This window comes from Ovis aries, chromosome 2 (assembly GCF_016772045.2).
Source record: "Ovis aries strain OAR_USU_Benz2616 breed Rambouillet chromosome 2, ARS-UI_Ramb_v3.0, whole genome shotgun sequence".
In the NCBI taxonomy this organism is placed as follows: Eukaryota; Metazoa; Chordata; class Mammalia; order Artiodactyla; family Bovidae; genus Ovis; species Ovis aries.
Genome location: NC_056055.1, coordinates 118,115,447 through 118,129,822, shown reverse-complemented (window position 1 = coordinate 118,129,822; position 14,376 = coordinate 118,115,447). Strand labels below are relative to the sequence as shown.

Sequence of the window (14,376 nt, the reverse complement as noted above, 5' to 3'; positions counted from 1 at the left end):
TATCAACACCAAGGCTGAGCTAGCTACCTTCTACTTGTTTCATTTCCTTATAATATCTAACCAAATAAGAAAGTTTGAAAATGTTCTTTGACATACTGTTTTTATACATCATGTCATACCATATAATAACTATTACTAATTTTACAAAGCAGTCAACAGGTCTAAAAATGCCTAACCTGATTTTAAAATGCATTAAAGCAATCATATAAATCATGACATTAATCTCTCCGCAAAATTTAGTCAGAGAACACTGGTCTCGTTTCTTTCATATTAAAACAAAAGAACAAAATATTTTGAGTTAAAACTCCGTAAATACCATTGTGAAGTGAAGTCACTCAGTTGTGTCACTCTTAGCGACCCCATGGCCTATAGCCCACCAGGCTCCTCCATCCACGGAGTTTCCCAGGCAGAAGTACTGGAGTGGGTTGCCATTTCCTTCTCTAGGGGATCTTCCTGACCCAGGGATCGAACCCAGGTCTCCCGCATTGCGGGCAGACAATTTACCATCTGAGCCACCAGGGAAGCATGTAGCTAAGTCAGTCAACCTTAGGGTAACAACAAACTTATCAAACAATAATAATGATAATGAAACATCTCCAAGTCACAAATCTAAAATACAGTATGAGTTGGGAGCATATAACTATTACTAAATAGCACAGAAAGAATTGAAATTTCGGCTTAGACTGCAGATCTGTTCTCAAAGACTTTCAAAAATAATAAGTATTATCTAACATTCTCCCACTGATTCCTATTAATTTTCAGAAACTTTTCCACAGCCTTGCCTCTGTGGTAGAGCTGTTCAAAAAATGCTTGATTTTCTCTGAGAATACAGAAACATTTTCTTGAACTTCCCCACCCTGTTCCACTCATGTAGCTACCATCTTTTAAGAATCTGAGCACACTGTAAAAGGAGGCCTCTTGTCAATTACCTATCCATGTAATAAACGTTTGTCAACAGGTATCGTGCTAGGTGTTGGGCACTACAATCAACACAGCACTGCCTTGTGCCTGAAGAGCTAGTTTCTCTGCGGAGGACACAGAGACAACCGCGGCGCCGTGCAGTCAGAGGGCAGCAAGGGCAGCGGAGGCGAGTGCACAGCGCTCAGGGGGCAGCCCGCCTAAGGCAGTGGCGCTGAGCAGGCCCAATCTGGGAATTATCGAAAGAACGCGGATAAAGCCGTACCTTAAACTACTCTTTTAATTTTTCACTATTAATTTATTAAAGTCCATACTAAATGACTAACTATACAAATGGTGGGAAATTACCCTAGAAAAACTTCCAGAATTTAACAGCTACAGAGTGCTTTTTAAATTTATAGTACTATGAATCTCACGCATAACATTCTTGAGCACTTACAAGAAAGGTGGTGGGCTAGTTACGGGAAGAACATCAAAGAAGAGTCTATTCCTATCCTCCTTACAAACATGTTTACTAACAATCACTAGGACATGAGAATACAGAGTGAAGTTGAAGTTTATAATCCTTGAACTTCACAGAACAGCTGAATTAGGCCTAGGATTTAGACCTTCTGATTCTCAATCCAGTTCTCCTTTGCATGACACCAAAAAAACAGTATTCTCAAAATACGTTTTAGTAAAGTAACTCTCCTTTTATATTTCAGCTATTTCTGAGCAACAAATATTGGCTAAGACTTAAAAGAAACATATGGAGGGAATTCCCTGATGGGCCAGTGATAGGGACCCCTCGACTTTACTGCCAAGGATCAAGGTTCAGTGAGGACTAATATCTCACAAGCTTCACAGTACAGCACACACACACACACACACACACACACACACACTCCCTCCCTCCCTCCCTCCCTCCTTGAGAGAGTACAGGAAAAGACAGGAACTGAATTGTCCTCTGTTCTCTCAAGTCAGGTCTCTCTTTATTCATAACTGGTGATAACCTTGAATTCATTATTAAAAATATTTAAAAATCCCCCAGATCAGAACCTGATTAATACAGCTGCAAAATCAGAACCTGATTAATACAGCTACACAGAATATTTTTACAATTCCTGCGATTCTGTTGCTGTCTACAGACCAGCAAAAGATTGTTAACATTGAAATTCAGAAGTTAGCTTGCCAACAGATGCAGCAATAGATATTACTATCTACTGAAAACTGAAAGATTACTGGGGAACCCATGCCAATTGCAGTGGGGAAAATATACCTCACCTAAAGAGGAGAGCTGAAGCTGAAACTCTAATACTTTGGCCACTTGATGCAAAGAACTGACTCGCTAGAAAAGACCCTGATGCTGGGAAAGACTGAAGGCGGGAGAAGTGGATGACAGAGGATGAGATGGTTGGATGGCATCACCAACTCGATGGATATGAGTCTGAGTAAACTCCAGGAGTTGGTGATGGACAGAGAAGCTTGGTGTGCTGCAGTCCATGGGGTCACGAAGAGTCAGACACGACTGAACTGACTCAAAGAGGAGAGTGAAAGAGCGGGTTTAAAACTCAACATTCAAAAAACTAAGATCATGGCATCCAGTCCCATCACTTCATGGCAAACAGATGGGAAAAAGGGGGAAAGAGTGGCAGATTTTATTTTCTTGGGCTTCAAAATCACTGCAGAGTGTGACTGCAGCCACAAAATTAAAAGATGCTTGCTCCCTGGAAGGAAAGCTATGACAAACCTAGACAGCATATTAAAAAGCAGAGATATCACTTTGCTGACAAAGGTCCATCTAGTCAAAGCTGTGGTCTTTCCAGTAATCATGTAGGGATGTGAGAGTTGAACCATAAAGAAGGCTCAGTGCCTAAGAACTCATGCTTTCAAACTGTGGTGCTGCAGAGGACTCTTGAGAGTCCCTTGGACAGCAAGGAGATCAAACCAGTAAACCCTAAAGGAAATCAGCCCTGAATATTCATTGAAAGGACTGATGCTAAAGCTGAAACTCCAATACTTTAGCCACCTAATGGGAAGAGCTGACTCACTGGAAAAGACCCCGATGCTGGGAAAGACTGAAGGCAGGAGAAGGGGGCAACAGAGGATGAGACGGTTGGATGGCATCACTGACTCAATGGACACGAGTTTGAGCTAACTTGGGGAGATAGTAAAGGATAGGAAAGCCTGGTGTGCTGCAGTCCATGGAGTCGCAAAGACATGACTTAGCAACTGAACAACAACCCCCATAACCAAGTGATCAAACTCAGGATCACAAACAATAGGACTTAACAATATACGACCCTGATGGGAAGCAATATAAAGTACACAGAAACACTCAGTAGTTTTTCTTGCCCATAGTATTTAACCTGAAACTAACAATTCTTTAAATCTAGCTTACAGTTAGCTAGAGGAACTACTACAACATGAGGGGGGAAAAAAATCAGACAAATCCAGAATGTGACTTGTTTTACAAGATAACTGGCTTGATCTTTTTATTTTAAAAAATCCATTTTATAAAATAGAGAGATGATGGGACTTCCAAGGCATCCAGTGGTTAAAACTGTGCTTCCACAGCAGGGGCCACAGGTTCAATCCCTGGCTTGGAAACTAAGATCCCACATACTGTGTGGCATGGCCAAAAGATAAAAAAATAAATAAATAAAATGGAGAGTTGATATTGTTTTAGACTAGAAGAGATCAAAGAGACTTAGCCAAATGTAGTGAATAAACCTTGTAGTGAATAATCCTGGTTTGGTGGGATTAAGTATAAAAAGCCATAAAAGATCTTTCCAGCACAAATGGGGAAATTTAAACATGGATGGATACTAGACTACATTAAGAAATTAACAATAAAAAACTATTAATTAGAAAGTTAACAATAATGATATTTTGGCTGTGTAAGAAAATGTCCTTATCTTTGGAAATGCAAGTTGGCATATTTAGGGGTAAGGTGTCATAGTGTCCACAGTTTAGTTTTCAAATGGTATAGCCAAAAACACTTCCCACATGGCTCAGTAGTGAAGAAGCTGCCTGCCAATGCAAGAGACACGCAGGAGATAGTGATTCAACCCCTGGGTTGGGAACATCCCCTGAAGGAGGAAATGGCAACCCATCCCCATATTCTTGCCTGGAAAATCCCATGGACAGAGCCTGGCAGACTACAGCCCATGGGGTCACAAAGAGTGGGACATGACTGACTGACTGACTGACTGACTGAGCACACAGGCACGCACGGCCAAAAATAATGTACACAGTATGGCAAGATGCCAATAAATCAGTCTATAGGATTACTATGTGGGTTCTGATATTACCAAACTCCTGTGTACTTAAAACTGTCCTAATAAAAAGTTGGGGTTGGGTTGGGGGGCAGGTGGGAGGGAGCTTTGAGAGCTCCAATTCTACAAGGAAAAATAAAATCAATCTGATACTAAAGCTGGGACTTGTCTAGAACCAAACACAATTCCATTTTACTACAGCATCTATTAAATATAGTTTCCCCTCTGGTAGCAATAAGGTAAACAAGGGATGAAAGTTCCAATTAAAACACTTAAAAGACTGAGTCTACACTGTAATCATCAAATTATTTACAATAAATCTTTAATAGTTATTTCTTTCAAGAGAGATTCATGGAGAGCATGACTAGATAACCATTCTATAATGATATTACATTCAACAAGACTCAACACACGTTTGTATTTTAAGCAAACGACAAATCAATCTGTGAACCATCCACTTCTTAGCTCTATAATTCAACCTTTTCTCTACAGACATTACAAAGACATTCAACTACAAATTTTCTTAAATCTATCTGATAATACATTAAAGGAAATTACAAACTACTACAATTTGGGGCATCAATAGATTTCTGCAACATTTACAACTATGCATGAAATTTAAGTTACTCAAGAGAATTTTATCAACACTTTCTTCTGCAAAGAGAAATGTAAAGGCTATCTAACTTTAACCATCATCAAAGAAACAGAGTATAGGTCAATGCTACATGAGAATTTCAGTTAGTTTATAAATACTCATTAGTTTGCTACATACATACGAAAGAAAACAATCACATCATTAAAAAATAACTTTTACAACACTCTACACATTAAATTCTGGCTCTCCACTCAGAGATATTGCACAAGTTAATGCACAAATTACTAAGCATGCTGTCATTGCCACATAATCCAGAAACAAATTTTGCAATAAGGAAATCTCAAGCAAATAACCCAACTGTGAGTTCCCTGTATGCATCAAGAATAAACTGCACAAATTGTAACTTTTCAAGAAATACGGAGTTTAACTAAATCTATTTCTTCTTTTTGATAAGAGGGGAAATATTTTCTGTTCGGTCAGTTCCAACTCAAAAAAAGAAAAAGGTAAAGGTGCCTAGAGTCACCTTTTAAAAGTAATTTTGGGGGGAAAGAATCAAGAAGATCATTTGGCTAGGCTGCAGCAAAACACACTGAACAACCTACAATAGGGGCATATAAACTCGATCTACTTTTTTAAATATTTAGATTTCACTCCCAAGAAGAAACTTTTCAGGTTTTCTCATTTTCCTCACATATTTATTTTCGCAAGATCTGAACTAGAGAAATACACTTCTACAGAAAAGACATCATATTCGAACCAAGGCTTTCCCAGATTACCAAGCTGCGTGACCTTGGGCAAGTTCCTCAATCTGAGCCTCGATGTTTTCAACCGTAAAATGGAGAGACAGTATCACCGCACTGGGCTTCCAAGGTGAGGTGAAACAATGCACGGTTAAGTATCGGGGGCGTAACAAGTGCTCGCTAAATGGTCCCTAAAGCGAAAGGGGCATCAACCCCAACCACTAGTGCACGACGATACAGCGGGGCAAAGACAAGCACTTTCTCGCTTCCTGCATGTAACATTTCTGCCTCTCCCAAGGACCAGGCGCAATCTTCCTTCCAAAGGCCCGGCGGAGTACGCGTCTTGACAGCTCCACCGCCCAGCGGTCTACTTCGCTCAGACCTGGACTTCAGGACAGGATGCAAGGGACCCAAGGTCCGCCCACCCCAAGCGAGGCAACAACCTAGCAAAATCTCCGCCCCAGGGGCTGCGCCCAGGCCGGTAACGGCCCCCTCCTCACGTCCGGCCCCCTCCCCGCTCCCCCACCCCCACCGCCACACATTTGTGCGGGCGCGCGCGCGCGCTCACACACACACACGGACACACACACGGACACACACACACACACACACACGCACGCACGCACTTACCCGCCGCTCCGCGGGGACGTAGGGAGCCGCAGACCCACCCCTCCGCCCCCGCGCGGCCTGTCACCGCGCCCCCCGGTCGAGGGAGGCTGCGGGCCCCCGGGGACCGGAGGGGCGCACGAGGAGTCGGGCGCGGGCCGGGGGCCAGGCCCGGCCCTCCTTCACATGGAGCCTGCGGCGGGCGCGTGGACCGTGGCGGCCGGCCGGGGCCTCTCGGCGCCCCTCGTTCCTTCTCGCCGCCGCGGCCCCGAGGCCCGCGGGAAGCTGGGCAGAAAAGGAGGAAGCCGCGGGCCGGGTGCCGCCGAGGCCGGAGAAGGGGCGGGAGCGACGACTCCGCGGCTGGGAGCGCCGGGCCGCCCGGTAGTCGTCGTCGTCGTCGCCGCCGCTGCGGGCCGCAGGACCCCCGAACACCGCACCCAGCGACCGCACCACCCTCGTCGGGAGCCGCTGCTGAGGGCAGCCCGGCCGCCACTACACACGGACCCGTGACGTCGGGCGTAGCGCGGCGCACGTCACGGCCGGCTCTCTCGTGCGCACGCAGCCCTCCGCCTGTCGGGAGCGGAACCCGCCGGGGGCGCGCGCGCTCGCTGGAGGCCGAGGGGGCGCGAGTCCGCGCCTGCGCAGTGGCTGGCTGCGCCCACGCACGCCCGGTGGCACACGCCGGCTCAGTAGTGCGGAGATTCCGGGCCTGTGCTCTCACGCACGCGCGTGCACCTCAGTTCCCTCGCGTCTACCGGAGTCCTTGGCGCCGAGACGCCAAAACAAACCTCGAAAATGGTCTCCCGCGTGGGCTTCTGGCAGAGCGAGAGCAGCGGAGTGAGAAGAGGCTGCGACCCACTTCGAGTCCATAGCAAGTCGTTTGCAGGCGAAAAGATTTCGTTTTGGGATCTGGTTTCAGCATTTTTTCCTAAAAGATTTAAGAAATTTTTGTCGACTTGTCACCTGACCGTAAACCACTACCCTGGAGATCGGCCTTCTAAGTTTTACAGTTCACTGTTTACTTCTTGTATGTATTCGAGGTCGGCCCAGCAAGTATTACTTTTTAATTGTTAACAAATGTGGAAATCTCGGCGCAGGAAGATGAGTTGACACTCCACCCCCAGCACTTGTGACAGAGTCTAAAACCCAATCGCTTTCACGGAGTCTTTTCTTCACTCCCCGTCGCCCCGCAGTACTAAGTACAAACTCATCGCATTAGCTTTGGAGGCCTCTGTTATGTGACTGACCTGCATTCTGCATTGTCTCCAGCCCAAACTACTATGATCCAGAGAGTATCTGTCCTGCCCCGTCTCTTGTTTCCTCAAATACCCCTTACAACTTCCTGCGCCATTTCTTCCTTTAGCATCTGCGTGCTTTCTTGGTAGGTTGTGGATCCCACCTGCTTCCTGCCTCATATCCACTTAAACAGTTGAAATAAGAGTGGTGCCCACCCAGAGGAAAGCAGCTACGCAACCTGCGGCCCTGAAGAACAGGGGAGATCGCACCTGTGGGGCAGGGACTGAGGGAAAGGCTGTTCTGTAATAAAATACCTAGATCCCCTTCGTGAAATTTTTATTACAGGCACACTAGCGGTGTTGTCAAAGGAGCAAGAACAGAGATGTTCATTGGCAAGTTTTTGTAACGGTGAAGCCTAGAAACCTAAATGACTCCGACTGAGCGGATAAATAATGGTTCATTTGCTCTGCAGGGAATTAGGCAGCCACCACAAAGAAAGGCTAAATGCTGGAGGACCTCAAAAATACAAAGCCTAATAGAAAAGCACTTTGCTGCCACTAATTTAAAAAGTAGAGTACTTTTAAGCTTATGTATGCAGAAAACCGGTCTTTAAGATGGCTTTTGGTTCTAACGTCTAAGCCTGATATACCACAGAAAAATAAAGGATCTCAATATACTTGGGCAGGATTTAAATCTTAAACGTTTTGTTATTTTCCATGGTTCCTAGCCTGACCATATAGTGACAGTGAAATTGCTGAGTCGTGTCCAGCTCTTTGCGACCCCACGGACTGAAGCCAGCCAGGCTCCTCCATCCATGGGATGTTCCAGGCAAGCGTACTGGAGTGGGCTGCCATTTCCTTCTCCAGACCATATAGTAGTCACTCAGTAAATACTTGTTTACAAAATAATCTCAAGATGGAGATGGATTTTTCTTCATACCTCTGCTCACTTGTTCTCTCCCTACCCTAACTGGGACTTCGTCCACCATTTTCCACCGCACATGTATATTAATAAAAGCCTCTTTTTTTCTTTTTCTCCAGTCTCTTTTACATTGGTGAGATACTTGCTTAGACTGTAAATCTCTGGCATCCTGGCTTATTTGGGGATATATGATTACAAATTTGTGAGCTTGGGATATTTTTTTCAGCTGCAAGGAACAAAACAGCTTAAACAGTAAAGTTTATTTTCTCACATAACAAAAATGCAGTAACTGGGCCCAAAATTGGCTAGGGCTGTGAATTGTCATCTCTGCAGTCAGAATATGACTGCCTCAGCTTCAGACATTATGACCTCCCATTCAGGAAAGGGGAGAATGTCTTCTCACTCTCTAATAAACTTTTAATTTTAGAATAGTCTTAGATTTACAGAGAAGTTGAGAAGATAGAACAGAGAGTTCCTATATACCCCACACCCAGTTTCTTTAATTCATATCTTAACATTAAAATGGTAATTTGTCCCAATCAGGGAACCAATATTGATACAATATCATTAACGGAAGTCCACACTTGACTCAGATTTCCTTAGTTTTTACCTAATGTCCTTTTCTTGTTTCAGAATCCCATCCAGGATACCACATTACACTTAGTCATCGTGCCTCCTCAGGCTGCTCTTGGCCATGACTTCCTTTGTTTTTGATGACCTTGACAGTTCTGAGGAGTGCTTGTCAGGTGCTTTGAGGAATATCCCTTCGCTGTAGTATGTCTGCTGTTTGGCGATTAGACCAGGGTTGTGGGTTTGGGGGATGCAGATCACTGAGGTAACATGTCATTCTCACCACAGACTTATCAAGGACATTCCTGACCACATGACATGGCTATTGAGCTTGACCTTGATTGCCTGTTGGTGGTTTTATTTGTCAGGTTTTCCCCTTCTTTCCATGCAGTACTGTCTACAAAGAAATCTCCCTTTTCACACCTGGAGAGTGGGGAGTTAGGCTCCATCCCTGGAGTGCAGAGTATCAGCATGAATTCCGTGGAATTCTTCTGCATGGGAGATATGTCCCTTCTCCCTCAGTTACTTACTTATGGAATTGTTTATTTATGTTACTATGGACTCACGGGTTTTATGTTATCTCTGGTTTAAAGAACCTCTTGTTGAAGGTGAAAGAGAAGAGTGAAAAAGTGGGCTTAAAACTCAACATTCAGAAAACGAAGATCATGGCATCCAGTCCCATCACTTCATGGCAAATAGATGGGGAAACGATGGAAACAGTGACAGACTTTATTTTCTGGGGCTCCAAAATCACTGCAGGTGAGTGCAGCCATGAAATTAAAAGACGCTTGGTCCTTGGAAGAAAAGCTATGACCAACCTAGACAGTATATTAACAAGCAGAGACATTACTTCGCTGACAAAGGTCCATCTAGTCAAAGCTATGGTTTCTCCAGTAGTCATGTACGGATGTGAGAGATGGACTGTAAAGAAAGCTGAGTGGAGAAGAATTGATGCTTTTGAACTGTGGTGTTGGAGAAGACTCTTGAGAGTCCCTTGAACTGCAAGGAGATCCAACCAGTCCTTCCTAAAGGAAATCAGTCCTGAATATTCATTGGAAGGACTGGTGCTGAAGCTGAAACTCCAGTACTTTTGCCTCCTGATGCAAAGAACTGACCCATTGGAAAAGACGCTGATGCTGGGGAAGATTGAAGGCGGGAGGAGAAGGGGACGACAGAGGATGAGATGGTTGGATGGCATCAGTGACTCGATGGACATGAGTTTGAGTGAACTCCAGGAGTTGGTGATGGACAGGGAGGCCTGGCACGCGGCGGTCCATGGAGTCGCAAAGAGTCGGACACAACTGAGCGACTGAACTGAACCGATAATCCAATACCACATTATTTATTTTGTCCAAGTTACCCAAGTTTGGGCATTAGGAACTCTTTCCATTGACTTTTGTCGCCCTTCGGCATATCCCCGTCATTGTGGGGTGTTTTCTTGGGTTGGTCTGTTTGGGGATGTTGAGTATGTTTGCTTTGTTTTGTTTTTACTTTTAGAGCACTCCCCTGCTTTCTGGCCTTACCAGAGCCAATTCATCCTGACTGTTCCCTGCCCCAGTCCTAGAGTCAGCCATTTCTCCAAGGAGCCCTGTTTCCTTTTATTGGGGAATGACATTAGAAACAAAGATCTGATGCTGAGTATATTTGGGATTCTCTTTTGAGGATATCCTCACATCAGCTCTCCCGAGAAGGCGGCCTCTTGTTTTTGCAGCAAGATCTAATGGTGGCCCCAAGTTCATTCTTTTCTTTCCAAAGTCATCAGATTTTACCTGAGTACATAGCATCCCCGCCCCATAGTAAAAAGTCAGTTTCCCAATCTCACTTGCAACTCATCATAGCTGGGTGACTAAGTACTGTCTAAAAGGAAATCAATGAAGTGTCTAGTCCAAGTACCTGCTTTAAGAGACCTTTCCTCAACAGACCACTGCTTTTGCCCCTCTGTCTTCATCCCTTCCTCCATCCTGGAATACCTCCTGGCCTTCTTGGAGAGTGAAAAACAGGAATGGTGGAGCTGGAAGGAGAGCCCTCTTCCCAGGGCTCTGTACTTTCACAAGAGAGAAGAGTAAATACTTGTCACCAGTAGATGAACCTACTCCTAAAAGCATCTCATTGGTAGGAGCTGGGCCTTGTGTCTGTGCCCGCAAAGGACTCAGCTTTACCACAATGGGTTCAGCCCACAGGAGGCCCGCCCTGGGACTGGGAACACTGCCAGGCCACGTCTGGACAGAAACCTGGGTTAGGTTGCAGGGGAGTCGAGGAATGGATGGCTGTTGTGTAGTAGCCAATGGGGTGTACCTGAGAAGTGCTTGGAGAGTCAGGATGTGGAGAGCCAGAGCAGGGCCCCTTAAGCTTATCTTATACTGTGTAAATGATCTGTGGGAAATCTGTTATCCTTGTCATCCTCAGGGCAGCTGCGGTTGAAACTCAACTTTGCTGTTTTAAAAAGCAAAACATTAACAAGCTAAATCTTCTGATTAAAAAGTGCACAGTGCTTCCACGATCAAAGAAAACTCATTTCTGGGATTTCTGCTGTTTAGAATAGCCCTCGACGTTTTCTGAGTTTGATGAAAGGCCATATGAAGGATTTCTAACAGAGGGATTATCTTGAATTCTCTGTGATCCTGATCATCTCCAATTCTTTCATTTATCTGTTGCTAATATGTACATTTCTTTAAAATTGTTATATATTTCCTGTTACTAATAGAAAATGTGGAATAGACAAGGGGAAAAACCCTCTAATTCGTTCTGAGGCTCTATTTCCATCCCATCTTTTCTCCATGTATGGAGCTTCGTTGTAGGGGTGTTTTTTTACTTTTAGATACATTTTTAGATAGTTTTTAAGTAATTGCACATGTAGTTTTACGTCCTACTTTTTTCACTTACACAGCAGAAGTAGTTTGACTTTATCTTCTCTTATACTTGCAAGCAAATTTGAACAGCTGGCATATATACTTAAAGTTTTATCTTTATTCTAACCTTTTTAATGAAAAATATTCATAAAATGGATATATGTAGAGCCAGTGACAGCTTCTTGGCTGCCATGGGACACATTAGAGATTTTTTTTTTCGCTTAGTGTCTGAGCAGTGAGAGCATCCACAGGAGATCCCAATGCTCAGCTAGATCTGAGAAGTGAAGCTCATACAGATAACGACTGTCCCTTTTATATTCTGTTAGCCCTTGCCCAACATGATCGAATTTTGCTTACAAGGTCAAAAGAATATTATGGATTACCATTGGGGGAGAATATCCTGCTTTGGAAAAGGACCCAGAGGTACTTAAATCATCTGTTTTACATGAGTTGGTGCATTCTAACACTATCTAGTTAAAAGATAAGCTTTTTTTTTTTTTTTTTGGCTGTACCTTGTAGCATGTGGGATCTAGTTCCCTGACCAGGGATCAAACCCAAGCCCCCTGCATTAGGAGCTCAAAGTCTTAACCACAGGACCACCAGGGCAGTCTTAAGATATGCTTTTTTTTTCCTTTACTATATTTTTCTTTCTTTATTTTTGGCTGTGTTGGGTCTTAGTTGCCCCAAGGCGTGTGGGTCTTAAGTCCCCATCCAGGGACTGAACCTAAGTACACCGAGGAGGAGAAGAGTACAACAGAGGATGAGATGGTTGGGTGACATTACCAACTCGATGGACATGAGTTTAACGAGCAAGCTCCGGGAGTTGGTGATGGACAGGGAAGCCTGGCGTGCTGCAGTCCATGGTGTCGCAAAGAGTCAGGCATGACTGAGCGACTGAACTGAACTGAACGCTGTATTGGAAGATGGATGGTTAACCACAGGACCACCAGAGAAGTCCCCCAAGATACGCTTTTAAAACCTCAAGTTGTGTGGTCTTCCCTGGTGTGGTCCAGTGGTTAAGATTCTGTGCTTCCAAGGCAGGGGACTAGATCCTGCATGCTGCAACCAGGAGCTTGCATGCCACAACGAAGACTGAAGATGCTGGGACCCAGCACAGTCAAATAAATATTTTTTTAAGAAACAACATCAAACTGTGAGCAATAATAATCATTTTTTAAGAAGGTGGCTATTTGTTTGGGGCCTCCCGGTGGCCTCCACCACTGCAGCAGCCCCCAATGGAACCACTGCCCGTGGGCTCCTCCCTTCTGACTTGTCAACAAAACAAGGATTGGCTGCTTCTTCCCTGCCTCCTGCTTTTATTTATACTGGCTTCTTATTTCTTTTCTGTTCCACTTTTGCCTTCTCTCTCTACCTCTACCTCGCCCTCCTTTATCAAATTTTAGTTATTTTTCACAAACATCCTATGAAGTAGGTTGCAGAATTAATACCTCATTTACCTATGAGGAAAAACTGTCAGAGAAAGGTTGGGTTGTACCGGGCACCTGAGACATCTAATGGAGCAGCCCTGAACTGGAGTCTGCCTGTCCAGCCCTCTCTGCTCCTGATGTCTCACTTGGCTCCTTGATGCCAGCTCCCTCCATTTGCCTAATGCCCTGTGCCCCTCCCAGCACCAGGGCTCTGCTCTCCAGGTTCAGCCTCACCATTCCTGAAACCATGGTCCTTCTGTCCAAGCCTTCCCAGCCCCATCTCAGATCTGCTTTGCAGGACCCTAAGCCCCCATGGTACACCATCAAGTGGGTTGGCACTGGCAGAGGTGAGTGAAGAGTTAGCCATACCCCTCCTTAAGGTCCATCATATGCCTCAACCCAGTGTGACATAGCTCCTTCCACAAGTGGTTTCTGCAAGGCAAGTCACAAGGGTTGGTGTCCTTTCTTCAGCTGGGTCTACGCTGTAGACCAGCCTGGCTGAAGCTGAGCAGAGCAGGGTTCAGTGTCCCACTGAGCCTTTCAGGCCCTCCAGACTGCTCAGACCAGTCTCAGAGAGTGGGGCTCCCTGTGCCCTCAAATGGTAGTCATTCTGCCTGGTAGCTCGGGCCAGCCTGAACCATACAGAACACTGGAGTTGGCAGACACTGGTGTCTGCCTTCTCGGCCACTTCACTCAGCATCCTCATCTGAAGACGGGAAGGCATCCTGGCCCAGGGTTGTGGTGGACACAGTGGGGTAAGGCATGTGCAAGCCACTGGGAAACAGCATTTGTCCCCACCTGCTGCCCTCAAGAAGCCCAGCACTGCCCCTCCCTGTAGACTCCAGAGCCAGCCGGCCCTTCGGAAGGGAGGGCACCCAACACAACCGGAAGGTGTAGTTATGGCCTCACGTTGTGAGTCACCACCTCTAGTTCCTGGAGTTCACACCAATGCTCAGGCCCTGATGAGCCAACTGGCCAGTCAGCCAGCAGCACAGAACGGGGTCTGTGCCAGGAGAAACCTGTGCTGCTTTCTACACCATGGGAGACACAGCCCATGAGACCATCCTTCCCCGACTCTCCCTTACCCTCCTCCACCATCCCTGAGAGCCAGGCTCCCATGTCCTCTGCCCTGGAAGTAATTCACACCAAAGCAGGAAATGCTGAAAGATGTTACCCCCAGAGGCTTGTAAAGTTATAGAGACATTTTTGAGCGGAGAAACCGTACTGTGATTGGTCTGGCTTGGGTTCCCACGGGCA

General features: G+C 45.4%; 1 protein-coding gene across 1 annotated transcript in view; it reads right to left on the bottom strand.

The window, feature by feature from the left end:
* MAP3K2 (mitogen-activated protein kinase kinase kinase 2) overlaps positions 1-6,630 on the bottom strand; it is a 97,596-nt gene extending 90,966 nt beyond the window's left edge. The window contains exon 1 of the mRNA XM_015093318.3: positions 6,141-6,630. The gene's annotated coding sequence lies outside the window, so the exon portion shown is untranslated. The remainder of the gene's footprint in view (positions 1-6,140) is intronic.
* Positions 6,631-14,376: the final 7,746 nt, after the last annotated feature.